This window comes from Takifugu rubripes, chromosome 3, assembly GCF_901000725.2.
Source record: "Takifugu rubripes chromosome 3, fTakRub1.2, whole genome shotgun sequence".
Classification (NCBI taxonomy): Eukaryota; Metazoa; Chordata; class Actinopteri; order Tetraodontiformes; family Tetraodontidae; genus Takifugu; species Takifugu rubripes.
This window is the reverse complement of record NC_042287.1, coordinates 3,339,809-3,359,624: the sequence shown is the minus strand read 5'-3', so window position 1 is coordinate 3,359,624 and position 19,816 is coordinate 3,339,809. Positions and strand designations below refer to the sequence as shown.

Genomic DNA, 19,816 nt, shown 5'->3' with positions numbered 1-19,816 from the left:
CTGATCTGAAGCTGGGGGGTGTCAGGGGTGCAAGAGTCTCATCTGCCCCCCCGGAACACTTTGATGATGTTTTCTTGTGGCTGTTTACATCCATAACAGCTAACCTGAATATAAGCCAGTCCGGTGTGCATGTGGTGAAATCAAATTTGTCATTGTTTCCCTCAGCGGTGTGTGCGTGTGTGTGTGTGTGTGTGTGGGGGGGGGGGGGGGGCATGTGTGTGTATGTGTGTATTAAGCTGCATGATGACTTTGTAGTTGCCACTCATTGATTTATATTTTGTGGCTTACATTGATTTATATTTTAAATGTTTATTCCGGCTGTGCTGCTCTTTTGTATTTTACTCTATTTTTTCCCCATTTGGTTACTATGGAAACAAGAGGAATGCATTAAGCTTTTTTTTAGGCTGCTGGTGTTCTTGTTCGGTGTTCTGTGACAGTTTTTAAACACGGATCTGGTCCTTGTGGAACTTCCAGCCAATATTCCAATATTATTGGCACATATTAGTGACATGTGTCAGAATATATGTATATATACATACAAATATATATACTGTATATAGCACTGCAACAAAATGGATGATTTCAGAGCAGAATTCCAAATCAAGGGCTCGTTTCTCCAAAATCCAAAATGCATGAAAGGGATGGTGAGGGCATAAAGATGAGCCCAAAACAAAAGAAAATGATGGACTCAAGGTGTGTTACTTTATCTGTGTTGTTTTCTTCATTTAAGCACACTTAATCTGACTTTTGTCTATATATTCACCCTTCAATGTGTGTTACTCACAGATCATAAGCGAAATGACAAGTAGAGAAGAAGAAGAGTCAAATTCACCCTGTTTGTTTTCATAAAATCAGTTCTTTGCACACTCTTGACATGATCCTAAATTAAGGTTTAGCCATCCGTGTGTTGATCTTGACAAAAACTGACAATAATTTCAGACGGACGGGAAAACTAATCCCCATCCTCCTCGTTCGGCATCTTCTTTGCACACATGACGCAGTGTTGCAGCCCAGTGGTTCTCTGAGATAACGGTTGGGAGTAAATTGCCTTTTGAAAATAACCAACTCCAGATCTGACCAAGCATCACAATTGAGTGTGTGTGCGTGCGTGTCTGTGGAAGTCTGTGTGTGTGTGTGTGGGGGGGGGGGGGGGGGGGGGGGATTCCTTAACGTGATGTGAAAGAAAACAACAATATTTATGTGTCTTGATGTAGAAGGTTTCCATTGATTGGACCTATTTTCAGTTCAAGCATGTGAAGGAGGTGGATGAAAAGGTTGGTGCTTCTGGAAAGCTCTGCTCAGAGATATGGCGATAGTCCACATCAGGTCAGGTGACGGGAGAGTTCCAGGCAGTCCCAGGACACGCCGAAGGGATGCTGGAGCCCCTCGGGTCCTCCTGGTGAAGCTGGAGAACCTCCCTGCAGAAAATGGGTCCAAGTCAAAAAGTTCTTGAGCTTGTTTTCCGTAGGAATGCACACAAAGAGTCTCTCGAGCAATATTTAATGCGGCATCACCGAACGGATCTTTTTCACAATGAAAGCGCTCTGAAGTAAACGGGTTTTTACGTTTCCTGCGGTTATGTGCTCGTATCGTCTCTCTGCCTTTACAAACCATTTCCCTCCATCGCTTCATCAAACCGCAGCAACATTTGGGCATTGCGGGAACCGTCCGACGCCGTCAGAGCTGCGTTGGCAGGGCAGAAGCGAGCCTGATGGTTCTCTGCAGCACATCCGTTTCTGCCTAATTAGATTATAATGAGTGCTTTCCATTACAGGCTAATGTACACACAGCACCCAGAGCTGTGGCCCATCCCTCCCATGCTAAGACGTGTCAACGCTGAAAGCGTAGCTCCCGGATCCCTCCACCTTCCTCACATAACTCAACGTTTGGCTCATAGTAACCTCACCCAGGATGCAGCAAGTACACCTCAAGGGGAAGATTGCACCTTGGGCAATCAGTCAATCTTTATTTATATTGCTTCTTTTACAATCTAAATTGTTTCTAGGTGCTTTCCAGAATCCCAGGGCCTGACCCCCAACAAGCAACAGTGGCAAGGAAAAACGCCCCTTGAACAGGAAGAAACCTTGAGCAGGACCAGGCTCATGTAGGGGGACCCTCCTGCTGATGGCCGGCTGGGTAGAGACCTTGAGCTGGACCCTTTCTTCTTCTGTGTTTTTTAAGATGAAGGCTGATTACGATAAATGTTTTTAATACTTTTAAGGTCTTTGGTGTAAGGAAACTGTGATGAGTGATTTTAAAATACATAGTTTGCGAAGGTCGCCATGGTGATGCAGTGGTTAGACCTGTTGCCACAACAATAGCGTCCTGGGTAGGACTTTCCCCAAGAACCAGGGGATTTTAGATGTGAGATATATGAGACTTAAAGAATCCCTGTTGGCCGAAAGCACTGTTTTAAGAAAACGAACCAGTTATGACGTTTTTGAGAGTGAGCGAATGAAATAAAAGTCCTCGGATTTACACATCCAGCTAACAATAGCAAGATTTGCTCTGCGTGGTTATTTTGGGGATTGCAGGAGTTGTGAACTATCTACTGTTTGCCTGTCTAGTTTGTAACGTCAGAACCTTCCAAGGTATGACTGCTCCTCTCAAAGATGGCTTTCGTAAAAACAAAAACACAGTGGTGTCCTGTTTCCAGACGCATCCAGGTAAACTGTTGTGCTGCTAACCTCACAGTTGACACTTTTACTGCGTTTGTTCGTGGAGGAAGTTTCAGCGATCAGCTGCCAGCTCTCTGAGAGGCCATCCATATTTAACCTCTCTCACAGAAAGCGAGGCATCTAAACTCTTCACACATCCGTCTACGTGCCCACTAGACCCTATCCCAACCACCCTCCCACGCCCACCATCACCCCAGCAATCACTCACATGGTCAACTCTTCCCTCTCCACCGGCACCTTTCCATCCACTTTCAAAGTGGCTCAGGTGCACCGTTCCGTCCATCCTTCTCTCTGTTCTCTCTGGTGTGGGCTTCACTGTCAGTGGACCTTTCTGTGTTGAATCTTACCTATCTGGACTTTGATTCAGGGTGTTGTGTCAAGGTCAGCTTTCGACCAGCTTTCCACCGAGGTGCCCCAAGGATCGCTGATGTCATTCATCCACTCTCAGGATTTTTCATATCACTCCTATGGAGATGATACTCAGATGTACCTGTGGTTTCCCCTCTGAACCCTCTGTCTCGGATGAGATGAATCTTGGACATATCTGCTGGGATGCAAGACCACCACCTCCATCTGAATCTTGCTAAAACTGAGCTCCTACTTTTTCCAGCCAACCAACCCATTCATCACAACAATGAAATCCTTGGCACCATGTTTCATGCTCCTACTGAGGCTGTGCGAAATCTTGGAATCACGATTGATGATCAGTGGACTTTTTCTTTTCACGTCGCCTGAATCTCCTGGCACTCTCGCTTTGCCTTATCTAACATCAGAAAAATAGCCTGTTACTGGCCCACTGGTACAAGTGGTGTTGCTCTAGCCTCTTCCTGTTTATATCCCAGTTCACTCCCTCTCCATAGCTCTGCACTGTTAGTCCGTAGTTGTAATAGGTAGTTTAGGACGGCATGGTAGTATTTTATTACATAGGTTTCAATTGCGTGGTGGTTTGATTGTGCCTCTCACTGTAAGTCTGCTAAATGGTAATGGGAAATGTAAATGAACTGAACTACATCCTAGTCTTGTTAGCCATGTGCCTGGCTCAAGATCATTTTTTACACCATCAATCTAGTGAGGCCTAGCAAGCCAGTTGTTACGCCGTCGCTCGTCAACCTGTAGTAATTCATAGATGTGGTAAACACGCCTACGCATAACACTCATATTACATTCATGTCAGTGTGTCTCTTTCACATGTCAGTTCGCCGGGCACAACTGGAACATCATTCTGCCGTACACTCAGCTGAGCAGTGACAGAAACAGCTGAAAAATTACTGACAAGATCCTTAAAATAAATTCAACCAGGCGGTAAAAAAGGAGAGTGAGATCTATCATCAAAGACACGCGCTCCGTACACGCCTGCAATCCAAGTGCTGACACCTTAGAAGTGACGTGTTTATGTGGGGTGAATGAAGGCAGCTTTTACAAAGCAATTTGACAGCAACATACGGTTTTTAATACAGCGTGGTCGAGAGCTCACACTGGCACCGCAGCTGGTAGGCTAGCAAGTAATCGGGAAGATTAAAGTGTGTTTTTTTCAAGATGAAATATGAACGCTTTAAAGTAAGTAGAGGTGCCCTTGTGAATATTTCATAAGCTTATGGGGGGAAAAAAAGAAACTGGTGTTGATTCAGCAGATTTGATTCACTGAACGGGTCATAAATAAGCGATGGTGTCACTGGCTATAGCTGCGAGGCAGCGCTAGCAAACTGATGCTGCTTATGGCACCTTAACGGGCCTGAGAGATCATCGCTCAGGCGGATTACCTGAAGGTGTAAAACCCTGCCATTACTCTCTGGTGTAGAACTGGGGCAGCCATGTTTTACTGAAGTGGGTCAGCCATGTCTGCATGTTTACACAGATTAGAGCGGATCTTCCATGTTCTGTTGACATGTGATTGTTGTTGACAACTGTTGTTTTCCTGTTAAATAAAGGAAAGAGGAGCAGGGCGAATTAGCAAACATGTTGTAACCAATGGTTGCAACACTGATGCAAGAGAAGATGCAATCCATCAATCAATCAATCAATCAATCAATCAATCAATCAATCAATCAATCAATCAATCAGTCTTTATTTATATCGCATCTGTTTCAATCAAAATTGTCTCTAGGAGCTTTACAGAATCCCAGGGCCTGACCCCCAACAAGCAACAGTGGTAAGGAAAAACTCTCCTTTAACAGGAAGAAACCTTGAGCAGGACCAGGCTCATGCCAGTTTGGTTGTTTGTAAAAGATGTGACTTGGTAATTGGAAACTCTTCTTCTGGCGCAGCCCACTAACAACTTCAGGTTGTGGAGGGTTCAGGTCTGCGTGGCCAGAGTCAGCCAGGCCAGGGACAGCCTGCCGGGCCCCACCATGATAACCTGTCTAACAGTCTACAGCACTGTTGGAAAAATCCTTCATGAATCTGAGTCATCGACAAAAAATAAATTCCATATAGGATTAGAAGAGAAACAACCAATTTCTCTGACGAAAACCGCATTTTAGGAGAGAGTCTGTTAACAAGATAATATTTAATTATAAGAGTGACACGTTCTGTTTTCCTGTTTTGTTTCTGCATTAATATGTAGCCATTTTTAACAGCTTAAAAAAATACATTAACGTAAGTAAGTCATTTACAGTGAGTGCGTGTGTGTGTGTGTGTGTGTGTGTGTGTGTGTGTGTGTGTGTGTGTGTGTGTGTGTGTGTGTGTGTGAATGACTAATCTGTGTATTGTCGTAAATATCATTGGTTTTTACATTGCAAATGAAGTGTTTGTTAAAATTACACTTGATGGGTCACTTGAAGGGTCACCGGCTCATTGCCGAAATGATTGTACTAAAATCATGCACTCATATCAAAGGGTTTCCTTTGAAAAATCCAATTCAAATCAACAAAATAAATGGGTTTGTTGTTGCTGTTTGTTTTAGAAAGGATTAATTAGGTGGAATAGTTCATTAGACTGTGTTGCATTCATTTATTTTCTGCTACCTACCTTTGATTCCTAATCAGGGTCCTTGGACGTGCTGGAGTCTCTCCCAGGGTGAGAGGCGAGGATGCACCCTGGACTGGTCACCACTTCATTCAGTCTCTGAACAACCTATTTTTCATATTTTTGACTGTGGGAGAAAACATGAGGACCCGTGTGGGCAATATTATCTTTTCTGTTTATGAACACTTACTTCACTACACACACACACACAAACACACACACATCAAAGAAATTAGCATCCATCCATGTCATGTTGAATAAATGTAGTCAATACATGTCGGCAGCGGCTGTAATGAGTGTGTTCATGTCACATACATCTCTAGTGTAAATATTCATTAATGGCACCTAATTAACATTTCAAAGTCAGTGATAATGGACAGAGTGGTGTAAGGAGAGAGGGCGCGAGCGCCAGTACGACTCAAATCAATTTAAAGGGTCGAGTTCCACAATGGAAGCGATTCAGCTGATGAGGAGATGGCTCCGCTTCAGCAGACAGGGGAAAAATGAGCCTCCAGCTCCACGTGACGGAGCAAACCTCCATCCCTCTACACAAATGTCCCCTCTATTACCTGGTAAATAGGAGGGAAAAGAGGAGCGAGTCTTGTGACACAATACCACAATAAATCGTTAGAAGAGGGGGTTCAGCTATCTTTACGTACACAAATCAACCATTTCAAAAGTGCTAAATCAAAGCAAATCACCTGAACTGACAGGAAGTCGTCCTGCGCACTGCTGAAATATTTTGCTTCCTGTTTTTCTATTTAAATGCAAATTAAGCACCAGTGCTCACAGGCGCTTCGGCCCGGCCAAGGATATTAGTTTAATTAAATATTTTATTTATTAAAGCTGGAGAATTCTTTGGCCCGGCTCTGCATTTTTTATATAAAGAAGACGGCGATAAATGCGTATTGTAGGGGAGTGAATAAAGCACCCCGGCACCATGGAGGAGTGCTGATGCATTTTGGGTAAAAGGCCAATGAAACACTTCTGTAAAATTAAAAATCTGCTTTTTCTGTTGGTGTTGAGTCACTGCCAGCCTTAAAACAATTATCTCTCTCTCTCTCACACACACACACACACACACACACACGATTTGGGGCTCACAGAGCTGCAGACAAGCGCCGTTGTCGAATTTGTAATATTTAAATGTGACTCCAGACATCCCTGACCTTTGCGAAGCATAACCAAGCAGACGTGCGGCGGAGCCAGGAGTGACACGCGCAGGCTGCAGAGGCAGGTCTTTGCCTTTATAATGTTAAAAAAACGGGATTAGAGCTGTCCGGGAGGCGGCGGCGGTGGCGGTGTCGGGGGCTTGCACTGCCCGGCAGATAGCCCGGGGATGCTGTCTGACATCGTAGCGCTTTCCAAAAGAAATAAAAAACGGTTATCACGTGACATCCGTCAAGAGCATTACAGCTCAATGAACCGCAACTCGGGCTGCGAATGAACAACACGCCGGCAAATGTGAAAACACCTTCTTCATCAAAAGTCGGCTCGCTTCACAACGCCGCCGCCTAGCAAGGTGGCGCGGAGAGACGTCTGAAACCAACTGAAATATATTGATGATGCAGTGGGCCGTCTCTCTCCCTGTCTCACACATCTGTTATTTGTTCATTGGAGCTGAGGAGCGCTAGTATTGCTATTATATCTGATGTCTGTAGACATTTTGGCTGCTTTCACACTGAAGGTGCCATTGTTACGTTCCGAAAGAGCTTCTAGAAACCACGCTTTCATCTGAAAGGGATTCACCTCCGAGGCGCCACGCAGGTGTACAACGCAGCTCCATCTCTATCACTTGTGTTGCAGCAGATCTAATGGAGGCGCGACCTCGCCGCCGTTGCCGGCGACATAAATCCTGATGTCACTTTCCTTGACTGTCGCTGATGGATTTGTGGCAAACCGCTGGTTCGGGTCAGCGACAAGTAGGGGGAGGGAATTGGCGCTCAGATGTGTGTGACCACGATGGCCTTTTAAAAAAAAGAAATGAAATGAAGCATCACATCTGGAGGGGGGCACGTACAATCTGCATACATTTGGCTCCGTTTAGCAGAGAAGTTGCAAACTTTAGTTGCAAATGAACCCTGTTATTGCTGCGGAGGATAAACCTGCAGAAAACTACAGCCCTCCAGTGAATAGCTTGGTGCTAGCTTGTACATTAAATAGCTATGAATCTCCTGCAGGTACCCACAGGAATAGAGCTTCCGCCTGAACGAATGCAATAGGAGTAGCCATCGCTAAGTATCAAAAACTGAGCTGTCCTCAGTTAGCGGGGTTAGCGGGCTCTGACTACACTCACAGTCCATGGGTAGTTAAGGCCTTTCACACCGCCTGTATGCTTTCTTCTAACCAGACACCGAAAAAGATTTGAAACAAAAAGAAAATGGAAGACGTGTTCAGCGCTGTTGCTCGCATTCTGACAAAGTTGCCACAGGTGACGCTTTTCGCTTCCATGGCGAAGCCTTAACGAAAGGAGCGCCGGATTAGAACCGACTGTGGCAGAAACATTCCAAAAAAGCCCCGAGGTGGAGCAGCGAATCCAAGGATTCCTCCTTCTTTTAAGCGGGGTTGTTATCCTTCTACGCTGGGTATAAACGGGGAAACTTAACATTTAATTTCATGGATAAGAAACATAATAAATGAATGAAGCAGCTCGAGCATCTGCTGTTTTCCTGGCCTGTTGATGAGGTATCAGCATTCATATTTCCTTTCGAGGGGGAGGAGACCGTGGTGATGCCTGCGGAGCATGAAGTCCCCCCCCCCAACCGCCTCGCCAGCTTCTCCTCTCTTTCTTGAAAACTTTCCTCTCCTGGATCCTCAGGAGATGTAATTACTGCGCAGTCAACTTGTGAGAGCCTTAGTGTGAGGGAACCCCCCTTAACCGAATATTCCTGGTTGTTATTTTTAACAGCTTGATTCAAAGAGTGGCTGTTACGCCGTCTCTCTCTGCCAAAATGAGCCTCCGCGCTATCATGATTTAAGGACTTGTGGTTTGAATGCGCGGACAATCGGTGCATTGTGTCGGTTCGGTTGCGGACATCGTAATATTTGGGCCTGAGCGGTGGCATTTAACGACTCGCGCTTGTAATAGAAAGTGCAATCTCGCACACAGATGGAAATATTGATCCTTTTCCACTCATATTTCCACACTTCGCTGTAAATAATACTGCAGCCGCGGTGAGCGGAGGGTTGACACAATCTCTGTAATGGCGGCACATCGATGCAGGAGTGACTTTCTTTATAATTTGTGCTTTTGTCGCGGCTCATTGGGCTCGTATTGACTTTGATAATTGTGTGTGCCGTTTGGCACCATTTGGGAGGTGATTGTTCAGGTTTGGGCACAACAAATGTAAGAAAAAGGAGCTTTTACTTAGTCCATTGCCTAATCTCCAGAAGCCCGACCTTCAGCAACTGCCTGTAAAATTCCGTATTACGGAATGCTGAAACGAGTTGAAGCCATTTTGTTTGCTTTCCACGTACAGACAAGTTACTGCATCTAAAAAAGAAATCAATTGAATATACCTTTATTTGTATGGCATCCACTGCTCTCAAGGAAAAACAGGAAAACACTCCCTTTTAACAGGAAGGAACCTTGAGCGGGATCAGGAAGGGACACGGGTACCTCCTCGAGTTCCTAAATCAAAGTTCTGACTCGAGATGTTTTTCAGAGGCGCTAATATGACACTGGAAGGACGACTTGTTCAGCATTTAAAAGAGGATGAAGGAGCATCCAGCTCTCAGTCTGCTGCTAGCTTGGTATTGACCACGTCAATCAGGTCCTGCTCGTAAGCGTCAGTGCCAGCGGATACTGCATCAAGACATTATGTGCTCTTTTGGACGTGTGGACGTAAGAGCATACCAGGACACACATGCTGGTGCTAATCAGCTGATTTCAGAAGTAGCAGAGAGGCTAATTACGCCATGGGGTGCCTGAGCGGCCCCGAATGCAACATGCACACCGAGACCTCTGAATTATTCACCTGTGGATGCAAGTGGATCTCTCAGTAATTAGATTGTTGTGTTGCTGCACTGCTCGAAACAGCAGACGAGAGCTCAGGTGAAGAGTGGAATTCCGACTAAAGGCTGATTTAAATCCTTCATGTCCGTTTAGAACAACGCTTGAAGGCAGAGAAGAAGAATTTGCCACTGCCAGACCCAGGCCACACGGTGCTGCGAAGCCTTGATCTCACAGCTTACATAATATAATTAAGCAGTTGAAGCTGGCTATATTGGCGCAGGCAATAAAAACAAGAGTGTCACGGGGTGAAAATCCCATCAGAGCCACCCCCTCTCCATGCAGCCCTCCACCCACGGCGCTCCATCCCTCGTCGCCCGGCTCAGCATATGTAGATTGATAACAATTAAAGTCTTTTTCACTCCGTGCCAGGGACTGCTAAGAGGGATCTGTTTATTCCACAGCTTTCAGGGTGGGTGGGGGGTGGGGGGGGGGGGGGGGGGGGGCAGGCCAGCCTCGCATCCTACCAGCTGCTGCAAAGGAACTGCGAAGAGGCTGCATCTGAGAAATGATATTCACTGGAAACAGGAAGTCGGTTAAAGCTGACTGTGGGATCCTTTCGATTATAGCAGCATTTGAATTATTTAACACAAATGCTGAATTGCTGCTGGTACTAGGTGGAGGCGGGTTACTGGGGATAAGCAAAAGGAGATGAGGAAAAAATATAACTGTGCAAATCGAGCCCTGAGTGCTGAATTTTGAAAACGAGATGAATTATTCATGAATAATCACTCCTGGCAGTGATTGCGCGAACACAAATTGCGAGAGGTGGCGAAGCCAACAAACGCGCGGCAAACACAACACATTTAAAATGTAAATACTTTTATTAAGCCACCGACAGGCACCAGATAAAGTCGAATTAGAGGTGCGGGAGTTTGACTTTTGATTTAGTGACAGTCAGCAGGAGGCTGCCAGGCTTACGCAACAATGCAGACTCCTTATCTGAGCAGTGGAGAATGAAGGAGGCTGACACCTTTTGCAGGCAAACGCTGATAGTCTCCTGCATTTCTATTCAAATTTCTGCTCCAATAAACAGACCTTTTCCAGGAAAATTTTTAAAAAAACTAAATTCACGCCAAGCAAAAATACGGAAACGCGTTTTGCTTCACCTCAACTCGTCGCTTTTAAAAGGTCAGCACGGAAACCTTTTGTTCGGACCGTGTGACACATCCCAGAGGAACGTTTCTTCCTTTAGGATCCCTGATGGTCAGACCTGTGAACGCACTCGAGGTCATGGGGACTTCTGACTTCATCTTAGCAAACAAGCTATTAAGTTGTTGTCGAGCAACGGCTGCTGCTTGTGAAAGCTGATTTATGAGTAAGTATGAGTGGGAAAATACAGGCAGGGGAACGTGATGCCGCACATAAGTTGTGGGTTTAGTCGATCAGGCACGCCTGTTGGAGAAAAGCTCACTGTCAGGAGTGGGATTTGAACCCACGCCTCTTTACAGAGACCAGAAGTCCCACTGAGGTGGAAGAGGAGCACTCTTGAGTCTGGCGCCTTAGACCGCTCGGCCATCCTGACACAGCAGCATCTGGTAAACGTGCTTTAAAGTCTTCTCTTTACACATCGACAAGGTTTTCAGAGCACTCTGAAATAGAGGCTTCATGGTAAGATGTCGCCTGGAGGATTTGAGTTCAATCTATTTGATTTTTGTCTGATGTTAGTGTAGCAGTAAAGAGGCGAATCACTCTCAGGGGTGTCGGGAGGCCGTTTAGGGACCTGCTGCAAGGGGGCAGAAGAGCTTTCAAATGCCTGTCAGGTGTCACTGCCTAAAGGAAAATGGACTGTTGGGTGTGTGTCACACATGTGTATGACATGGCCTAATTGTGATTATGAGTAAGCTTCAGTGGGAGTCTGACATCAGAAAGCAACAGAGCTGTGATGGTACGATGGGAAGTGAGCGTTCCGCCCTCTGCAAGTGACAGATTAGCAAACTTTCCAACAGTATATTTTCTAAAATGCTCACAAAAGCCTCCAATGACATAGGAATTCATTCAGTTTATCAGTGAGGAAATGAACTGAAATGGCTGCGGCTGAACAGATTTGGTTGCTAGCTTAATCGTGCACACGTCCTAAATTGCACCTGTGTTACACTATCTCAAAACTCTCGTTCACTTACATTTTTGCCTCCGCTGGTTACATTTTTCTTTTCTAATTATTGGTCTGATCTCACTCGCCGTCATCGCAATGTTGAGACTGTTGTGGACCAGCAAACTTTTAGATAGCAAAATAAAAAGTACAAATGGGTTCATTTGTGAAGTGAGATTGTGTTGATGCTGAGCTATTAGGTGTAATTTATAAAATGTGGCCCAGATAATGACCTCCAAGCATGAGACCCAGGCGGTTCATACTGAGACAGCAGCACTCTGGACAGGAAAGAGTCAAGCAGAAGTCAAGAGTGCGCGGTCTTATTTATTTTATACTGCAACAGCAGCGCTGGCCAGACACCCTATGTTAAAATCTTTTTCTCTCTAGGTTTGTTCAGCTGACTCCTCCGCCATTCTTATCAATAAAGACTGAAAGTGCGCCTTAAAAAATGTGCAAATTGCTGAAGGAATGCTGCACTCATTGTGCGTGCATAATATATACATTAAAATAAAAGAATGCTAGCTCTTCAGTGCAGCTCTTCCCCTTCAAGTATGCCTGTGGCGCGCGGGGGAAGCGTGTATTTACATAAGGGTATTAAATTGCATTAATCATTAAGGTATAAGACGTGTTTGCTTTGATTTATAGTGAGTCGCTGTTAACTTAAAAAGATGGTGGAGATCGTTCCATTAGCAAACAATTCAATCACTTGCCGGCATTCTAGCACAGAGGGCAGAAAGGATAAGTATGAGAAGCTGGGCGGGCCTCCTGCATCGAGCAGTCAAGAGCAGAATAATTAACTCATCCTCAAAGGAGGGCTTTGCGTGCCCCTCCGCTGTGTGGTGGGTGCCGCTGGTGATGGGAGAAAAGAGAAAGATCTCATTCCACATTCATGAAAATGGCCCTCTCCCTCCCAAGTCAGGCGCGGCTCCAGTCTAAAAATACTCCAGAGGTCATTTGCTTGGCTTATTACGATCAATATTTCCTGTGCCTCCACCTACCAGGCGGCTCCCAGGTGGAGCGCTGCCTCACTCAGAGAGGCGGTTCAAGACGAAACAGGGTTCCGCTATCAGTACAAGGGTGGGACGTGAAGGGGAGCACGGCGCCCATTTGGCATCAGCACGGTCAACATCCAGGTCAGATCAGTACGGGCCAGCCAGGAACATTCACATGGACAGAAGTGAGGAAACCATCGTGTACAACCTTTAACACTGTGACATCTATATGAGGTTGAGTGCCTTTAAACTTAAATGAAGCTATTAGTCACCATTTGAGTCTCCAAATGTGCAGATTGTACGTGGGTTTGAAATAGAAATGCACAGGCGGGTGAGTTTTTTCCATGTGTGCACTCCAGTCCTGCAGGTCTACATGCAGGTGGTGGCACCGGTAAATGGCATGTTTGGAACAGAAGCCGTACAGAGATAATTGTCCTGGCGTATGTTTCTCAACATGAGGCCGTGCGGCGTGCGCCAAGTCGCCAGAGAGCAATTGACGGGGTTCAGGGTCTTTCAGGACGCAGCAGGGAGGCCAGTGCAGGTAGAGGTAGAGAGGAGAGGAGAGGAGAGGAGAGGAGAGGAGAGGAGAGGAGAGGAGGAGAGGAGAGGAGAGGAGAGGAGAGGAGAGGAGAGGAGAGGAGAGGAGAGGAGAGGAGAGGAGGGGAAAGGAGAGGAGAGGAGAGGAGAGGAGAGGAGAGGAGAGGAGAGGAGAGGAGAGGAGAGGAGAGGAGAGGAGAGGCAGCCTTTCCTGGGTGGTCTGATAACGTGCTACTGTAGCTCAGACTGCCAAGACTCCAGTATGTTCATGCTGGTCCCAGTAGAAATGTGTGAGAACACATTGCATCCCATTTTTTGCATACGGGGCTGCAGAGCCTCGCTCCCCTGCTGCTGACCCCTGTCCGCCACAGAAAGCACGTTTGCGGAACAACTCCAGCGAATCTGAGCCCCCCAAATTCTTCAGACCTCCATCCAACTGAGCATCTGCAGGAGTTGGGAAAGCAACACAGATCCAGCTCAACGCTTCCAGAATCTGCCGCTAACATCTTGATATCACGACACCTTCAGAGAGTTCACGCCTGGATGGGCCACGACTTTTGGAAGCGACAAGGGGGAGCAGCGCGATATCAGGCGGGCGGTCACAACGTTGCGCCTGATTCGCCTCCGCGTGCATTTGCAAGATCCAGAAGTTGTCCAATGACTCAAAGTCAAAGGAAGTCGGAGTCAATATTCACAACGCTGTGTTTAATCCCAATCAGACTCAATCACAAATGATCAAAAATCCTCTTCTTGGCATGCAGAAAGCGAGACCCGCTAATGAAGTGTGCCTGGACCGGGTGGGTGACGTTTCGGCATCTAATCAGGCTCTGAGCTCTGAGCTCAGTGGGACCCGTGACACAGGGCCAGGCAGCGGTAGCTGCAGCCTTTCGCTGCGTATGAAATTACTCCCTCACGGGAATTTTCTGGCTTTACCGAGGCGTCTCCACATGACAAAATTACACACCGGCGCCCGATCTATGATTAGCATCACGCGTGGTAAAAGGAAAAGGTGGATTTATTTAAAGAGATTCATTAAAATGTTCACCAGGATCCACCCAGGACCGCAAAGACAATCTCTCAACCTTCAAGGCAACCTGAGCTGGGGTGATTTCACGTGAAAAAGGTGACATAGTAGAGTTTATTGGGGCCTTGGGAGAAGCTGACCACCCATGCAGGGGTGTACCCAGCCTCAACCTATGTAACCCCCCCAAAGGAATAAGACAAAGACATGTTTTTCCATTACATTTTATTTCCAAGCCTTTGCAGTCAAAGTATGTCAGGTAATAAACAAGACAGGTTTACATGTGGGGGAAATCAATATTTATGAGACTGCTGGCACGTGCACGCAGGAGCAGATTCCACGTGTCGGCGGAAAAGTTTCCCAGAGCACAAACAGAGCTGATGCAGAGGATGAACGCTGATGAACCAACAGCAACTGGAGCCTGGCGAAACGACTGGGACGCTAAATCGGAGCGACGTTAAAGTTCTGAGATGGGACGATGCTGCTCAGCCACAAAGAAACCCCTAAAACTGCGGCAGCAGCTTTTCCAGAATAGTCGTGTGGCCCTGCGGTGAGCTGGCGGTCGGTCCAGGGCGATCCCGCTAAGGGAGCAGCAGCAGAAGCTGTTGTCATGAGCTGCTAGCATAACCGCTGTTGTTGGACACTATACCTCTGGGTAATTAGTGGTGCAGTCACCGGGCTCATTAAAGTGTCAAATCCCTGCTTTAACATGTAAATTAAGCCAGCGTGAACGCCCGCTAAAGGAGCTGGCGGCGAAAAACTAGCATTGACCACGTTTGTATGGTGGTGATGAGCGAGCGCGGGCAGCGGGAGGCAGCTGGAGTCAGCAGAAGGCTGACCCCGATGCCGCGGGAATAAAGACGTTAGCATTTCTCCGGAGAGGCCGGCTCCGTTGGAGCCCGTCAGGCTGAGATGGACGCGCTGCTGCCAAGTCTTCCCAAACCCCAGCGACCTGACTTCTGGGCTCCTGGAAACGACTGAACTGTGCTGACGCCTGTCTGAATAATTCAAAGGGATTTCGTGCTCAGAGACGAGGATCGTGTGTCCGATATGAGTCCCATCTTGGAAAACACGCGTTGGCCCTTTGGACGAGTTGTTCCACACTTGATGTGAGGTGCTGGACACAATTGGATGGGACGGTGGGCTGAGCGTGGAGGATAGCTGTCAGATGGCGCCACTGGCAACAGAAAATGGGGATGGTTGAGAGTGGTCCTGGTCTGATTTGAATATTTCATTGAGATTTTAATATAAGACCCTAAAGCTGAATTATTGATGCGGGGAGTCCTGAGTGAGATGCACCCAAAGCTAAACGGGTGTCTGTTCAATTATTCAGCAGGACACATTTGGCTCTGAGAATCTTCTCAGACGGTCTCTGGATCAATTCTGATCAATTCTGCCTGTCATTTACTTTACATTTCTAGGGGGAGAGATTCAATATGCTTCAAATCATCCCAACCTGATTTACCCGCCGGCAATAAAAGCCCACAAACAGTGAGAACAGAGAAGAACTCTATTGAACAGCAGGCATTTCTGCTGTGAATAAGTGACAAAAAGAATCTCGCCCAACTTCGCTCACACGCTTAGAAAATGAAACCGGCGTGAACGGGCTCTTTGCTCCTGTTCCATCATCTGACGATAGCAGCAGGTAAATTTTCTCTCTTTTTTTAAAAAATGGAAATCGCGCCGACCTTTAATTGCGGCTCAGTCAGAACTATGCGTTCAATTCTGCACGGTTGCCTTGGGAACCGCGGTGGCTTCCGCAGTAGCGAGCAGAGCTCGAAAATTGCGGTTGATGCTTTCTACCTGCGGTCGCCTGGAGTCGTTGCATCGCCGATGTGGGACCTTCGACGTGTTGACCGTCATCCTTGAACACAATAACAGGATGTTTGTCAGTGACGGCCTCTGGACCGGATCTGGAGCCAGACCAGGGTCGCACCAGGCATGTTCTGGTCCCGACATCAAAAGCAGACCACAGACGTCGCTGCTAATAACTTACACTTAGACGGTGGTGAGTTTGGGTTTGTTAGAAACGATCCACCGAAACAAGAGTAGACCCGTGGAGATGTGTTGAAGGCACTTTGGACAACAGTAACCAGCCTCTTTGGGCTCTGCTTCTGTTCGGAAAAGCTTTATTTTTTTGATGTTGGGAGAGAATAAACATCACGATGCTGGAAACACAACTGATTGAACCCTGGACTATCTGGATATGCCGTCCCTCTAACATAGTGGGGGAGAGGCAGGGAGAAACCCTCTACGCCGGAGCTGATCGGCGTCTCCCGTCAACCCTGATGTGCCCCCGTTTGATGTGCGCGGCACCTTCGGTTTGCCATCAAACGGAAAAACTTTGCGAAAGTTTTGATCAGGTAGTTTTGCGTCGGTGCTGTGCACCGGAGGAGAACAACCCACTTTGATCACAACATCTGTGCTGTAGTTCCCCGGCTCCTTGTCAGGGGAGCAGCCAAATCCTCTCAGCGAGAGCCTCTAACCGGGACGGGATGTTCTCCTTGTTTATCCACCGCGGTTTCCTGCTGGCGTGAAAGGACTGTCTGTTAATTTTTAATTTCCTCCTTTGAAAGGCCTCGGTAAAGTGGGTTTCCTAATTACCTCCGTTTCCTATGCAGATCGGCACAAGAGGTGGCCTAAAACAACAGGAACCACGGGAGGGTTGGAGAAACCGGTGACCTCAAACCTCCACACAGCATTAACGCTGGTCAGCTCCAGGAGACCGAGCCGAAATATAAGCAGGCAACGTTAACTTCAGAGACTGATCGAATCCTTCTGGGGTTTTTTGGTGAGATTACCTTCCTCCGCCTCCCTGCTGGGAATCGTCCTTTCTCATCTCTTTCTACCCACTCTTCACATCTGACCGTCCGAACTGGCCTAAAGAAGTTTGCACAACGGCTCTCAGTGGAAAAACCCTCCCACCTTCTACCTCTATCACTCTCTCAGTTTCCCAACTTCCTGTTTAGACTCCAACACATCCAGAAAGTTAATAGAGATGTTCTGGTTTTGCGGTTCTGTCTGCCAGTGGAAAGGTGGACACATTAGGAGAGGGTGCTGGGAGTTGGATGCCAAACCTCTGGCCGGGGGAACCAGTTTCTGATGCTCACCGTCTCCGTCAGATCAGAAGTGTTCAAATAACGACACGTTAGTGGGAGCGGGCCACGTTTCTGCTGGACTGCGTTGTTAAAGCTTGTAAACCGGTGGATGACTGCAGGCTGCACGTCCGCCACCCTGAGACGGTCCCTTCAATGATCATCTGAAAACCGGTGCGGAAATTCATTGTTAAGTGGCGTTAGGATGTTTTTGATAGCTCGGTGTTGGGCTGTAATGGTGTGGAAGCGAACAGACGGCCCGCAGGGCTCCTCACTGCGAATAAAGAGAAGGCAGCAAAGGATCCAACAAATGTATTTAGGACCGACAACTTGACAAGTTTGTACAGTGTAACCAGATACTATTGAGACGACTTGATGATTGAGCCACTTTTGACCCATATTTTCGAGAGTTCGGGAGACCACACGAAGCCCCAGCCCCTCCCGAGGACACAGACAGTACCATCAATGCAACGTTGCGTTACAATTTGACTTTTTCCGCCCTGAGTACCAGGTGCTCAACACTTTGGCATCACTGGAACAGAGCATATTTGAGCAGCAGGGAGAGTCCTCTGAAGGTTTGATGCGTTCCAAAAGAAGAAGCTGACGGAGACCCAGCAGTTCAAAGTGTGCGACACATCTGAGCCTGGATGGGACCTTCAGCCATGGTTATGGTTCGCACAGGTTGGGGTTACAGAAAGCTGGTGCATGATGGGAAATAAATGTAATTGTCTGTTTGGCTTCACAGCTGATACCTTCTGACCACACCCATTTATACTGATGTAGACCTAAAGCGTGTGAGCGGCTGAAGTTTCTTTTTCCCAAAACCATCTCAAAAGAATAATGTTTTATTTATCTCCTCCGAAAAGAGAGTGTAAACAGAATGAAGTCACCAGCGGAACGAGCAGGTTTTTGCACAGTAAAAGAGCCCAAAGTAGCAGCGTTTCAGACAGGAATGAATATGTACATTTGTAGAGAAAGCCAGAGGTGGCTGGCTCAGTGTTTCTATGCTCACTCTGCTATTAAGTAAAAACCAAAAAGGGGACATTTGTGGAAAACGTAATTACAAAAAAATAAATAAAAAGCTGAAGCTGCACTTGTTAGAATTGCTGAGCTCTTAATCCAATTTGTGGCCAAATGACTGTCCTTGCATCAGCGTAGGTCGCAATCACGAGCACAGCTGCAGCACGTGTTGACGCTTTACTGTTAGTTATTGTGTTATTTATTTGTTGAGTTCATGTTTTGAAAGTGGGCCTGGATAAAAGGACCTACAGCTGAACACGTGCTTCCCATCTAACCTTGGGAACGACTGCACAGGTCTTCAGAATTTGTTTTATTCTTGCATTTAAACTACTGATTATTTGGCCTTTAATCTGATGCTAATTGCTGCTAATTGCTGCAGGGTGTTAAAATAGCATTGATGGAATTCCACTGACTCACCAACTTTTAAGGTGGCCTTCGACGGGGTCTGATTCATGTTTGGAGGGGATGGATTAGTTTAGCAAGGATGAGCTAATTGCACAAGGCGATGCCTTCAATGTCAAGCAATCCTGTTTATGGGATTCGGCTTGTTTGAACTCAAACAATGTTGGAGAACAATCAGCCGTTTTGCCCACAAAAGCGCCTCAAATTTCCAGTGGCGCAGAGGTTTCCACTGTTATTTTGGGTCTGTATGCGTGCCCCCCATCCTGGATTATGGTCATCAGCAGGACCCCCGGTCATGGACAGAGCCCAAACGAGCCTTTAGGTTTTTACTGTGGGTTCCTGCAGCATTTCTGCATTTCTTCACTCAAACATCGCTCAAACATCTGCAGCTGTGCGTGAACAACCTTGAGGGCGGTGAGTCATCCGGCAGAGTCGGGGCGGATTCAACGCGTGTCACGAGTTTCCCCGCCTCCAGCAACGACCCTCAAAGTCCCAAAAGTGACATGTGACGCTTCCACTTGAGGCGTTTCTATTGTCCGGGATCAATCAGCTGCTGCTGTTGGGACTTTAAAACACATTTATGCAAACCTTTGTTCAAGAAATTCAAGAGCGGAACTTTGTTCAAGAAATAAATGAGCGGAACTCCAAAGACTGGAACGCTGCGGTGGTTCTGGTGTGTGTGTGTGTGTTGACATGTATGGCGAGACCTCAGCGAAGTTGTCTGCAACGCTGTCTGGATCCCTTTAAGGAGGGATGAACTGAAACGACATCTGCCACAGATAGGGATCAGCTCCAGATCCAGAGGCGGGGAGAGGGGGGGGGGGGGGGGGGCTGAACACAGAGCAGACCCCCCGTGAAGGATGACTGAAGGTGAGATTTGGATTCATTCAGCAGCTGTGTTTGAGCTCCTCTGTTGTTCCCTCAGTGGGCTTTCAACAGTCTGCAAACAGCCGTGTTTGTGTTTGCGTACGTGAGGTTGCAGGTGAACGATTGCGCTGTTGAC

General features: G+C 47.0%; 1 non-coding gene across 1 annotated transcript; it reads right to left on the bottom strand.

Annotated features, from left to right (window-relative positions):
- Positions 1–11,068: 11,068 nt before the first annotated feature.
- Positions 11,069–11,179, bottom strand: trnal-caa (transfer RNA leucine (anticodon CAA)). The gene is made up of 2 exons: positions 11,142–11,179; positions 11,069–11,114 (listed from the first exon to the last, which is right to left on the bottom strand). It is a non-coding gene; the product is annotated as a tRNA-Leu (tRNA).
- Positions 11,180–19,816: the final 8,637 nt, after the last annotated feature.